The sequence below is a fragment of the Lolium rigidum genome, chromosome 7 (assembly GCF_022539505.1).
Source record: "Lolium rigidum isolate FL_2022 chromosome 7, APGP_CSIRO_Lrig_0.1, whole genome shotgun sequence".
NCBI classification, from domain to species: domain Eukaryota; kingdom Viridiplantae; phylum Streptophyta; class Magnoliopsida; order Poales; family Poaceae; genus Lolium; species Lolium rigidum.
The window spans coordinates 205,924,325-205,926,996 of record NC_061514.1 but is presented as its reverse complement, the minus strand read 5'-3'; positions in this window follow the sequence as shown (position 1 = coordinate 205,926,996).

Sequence of the window (2,672 nt, the reverse complement as noted above, 5' to 3'; positions counted from 1 at the left end):
CCCCGGCGCGCCGGCCTGTTGTGTGGGCCCCTCGTGACTCTCCCGACTCTGCCCTTCCGCCTACTTAAGGTCTTCGTCGCGAAACCCCCAGTACCGAGAGCCACGATACGGAAAACCTTCCAGAGACGCCGCCGCCGCCAATCCCATCTCGGGGGATGATACGTCTCCGACGTATCGATAATTTCTTATGTTCCATGCCACATTATTGATGATATCTACATGTTTTATGCATACTTTATGTCGTATTTATGCATTTTCCGGCACTAACCTATTAACGAGATGCCGAAGAGCCGGTTGTTGTTTTCTGCTTGTTTTGGTTTCGAAATCCTAGTAAGGAAATATTCTCGGAATTGGACGAAATCAACGCCCGGGGGCCTATTTTGCCACGAAGCTTCCGGAAGACCGAAGAGAAGACGAAGTGGGGCCACGGGCGCCGCCACACTAGGGCGGCGCGGCCGGCATAGGGCCCGCGCGGCCCCGTTGTGTGGGGCCCCGTGACCCCTCCGAGGCTGCCCTTCCGCCTACTTAAAGCCTCCGTCGCGAAACCCCCGATGCACCGAGAGCCACGATACGGAAAACCTTCCGGAAGACGCCGCCGCCGCCAATCCCATCTCGGAGGATTCGGGAGATCGCCTCCGGCACCTCGCCGGAGAGGGGAATCATCTCCCGGAGGACTCTTCACCGCCATGGTCGCCTCGCGGAGTGATGAGTGAGTAGTTCACCCCTGGACTATGGGTCCATAGCGGTGGCTAGATGGTCGTCTTCTCCTTATGTGCTTCATTGTCGGATCTTGTGAGCTGCCTAACATGATCAAGATCATCTATCCGTAATGCTATATGTTGTGTTTGTCGGGATCCGATGGATAGAGAATACTATGTTATGTTGATTATCAATCTATTACCTATGTGTTGTTTATGATCTTGCATGCTCTCCGTTATTAGTAGAGGCTGCGGCCAAGTTTTTACTCTTAACTCGAAGAGGGAGTATTTATGCTCGATAGTGGGTGCATGCCTCCATTAAATGCAGGACGAGTGACGAAAGTTCTAAGGTTGTGGATGTCTTGTTGCCACTAGGGATAAAACATTGATGCTATGTCCGAGGATGTAGTTATTGATTACATTACGCACCATACTTAATGCAATTGTCTCGTTGTTTGCAACTTAATGCTGGAAGGGGTTCGGATGATAACTCGAAGGTGGACTTTTAGGCATAGATGCATGCTTGGATAGCGGTCTATGTACTTTGTCGTAATGCCCAATTAAATCTCACTATACTTATCATATCATGTATGTGCATGGTCATGCCCTCTCTATTTGTCAATTGCCCGATCGTAATTTGTTCACCCAACATGCTATTTATCTTATGGGAGAGACACCTCTAGTGAAGCTGTGGACCCCGGTCCATTCTTTTACATTGAATACAATCTCTTCGCAATACTTGTTCTACTTGTTTTACGCAAACAATCATCATCCACACTATACATCTAATCCTTTGTTACAGCAAGCCGGTGAAATTGACAACCTCAACTTGTTTCGTTGGGGCAAAGTACTTTGGTTGTGTTGTGCGGGTTCCACGTTGGCGCCGGAATCCCTGGTGTTGCGCCGCACTACATCCCGCCGCCATCAACCTTCGACGTGCTTCTTGACTCCCTCTTGGTTCGATAAACCTTGGTTTCTTACGAGGGAAACTTGCTGCTGTACGCATCACACCTTGCACTTGGGGTTCCCAACGGGCGTGTGCTTTACGCGTCATCAAGCTAAATTTCTGGCGCCATTGCCGGGGAGATCAAGACACGCTGCAAGGGGGGTCTCCACAATCCAATCTCTTTACTTTGTTTTTGTCTTGATTTATTTTATTTACTTTCTTGTTTGCTGCATTATATCAAAACACAAAAAAATTAGTTGCTAGCTTTACTTTATTTACTGTCATGCACTCTATATCAAAAACACACAAAAAATTAGTTACTTGCATTTATTTTATCTAGTTTGCTTTATTTACTACTGCTAAAATGGGTACTCCTGAAAATACTAAGTTGTGTGACTTCACAACCACAAATAATAATGATTTCTTATGCACACCTATTGATCCACCCTGCTACTACAAAGCAGAATTCTTTGAAATTAAACCTGCTTTACTAAATCTTGTTATGCGAGAGCAATTACTGCAGTGTTAGTTCCGATGATGCTGCTGCCCATCTCAATAATTTTGTTGAATTGTGTGAAATGCAAAAGTATAAAGATGTAGATGGTGACATTATAAAATTAAAATTGTTTCCTTTCTCATTAAGAGCAAGAGCTAAAGATTGGTTGCTATCTCTGCCTAAGAATAGTATTGATTCATGGACTAAATGCAAGGATGCTTTTATTGGTAGATATTATCCCCCTGCTAAAATTATATCTTTGAGGAGTAGCATAATGAATTTTAAACAATTGGATAATGAGCATGTTGCACAAGCTTGGGAAAGAATGAAATCTTTGGTTAAAAATTGCCCAACCCATGGACTGACTACTTGGATGATCATCCAAACCTTTTATGTAGGACTGAACTTTTCTTCGTGGAACCTATTGGATTCAGCTGCTGGAGGTACCTTTATGTCCATCACCTTGATAATATGATGATTAATTACTCTGAATGGCACACGGAAAGAGCTCCACAAGGTAAGAAGGTAAATT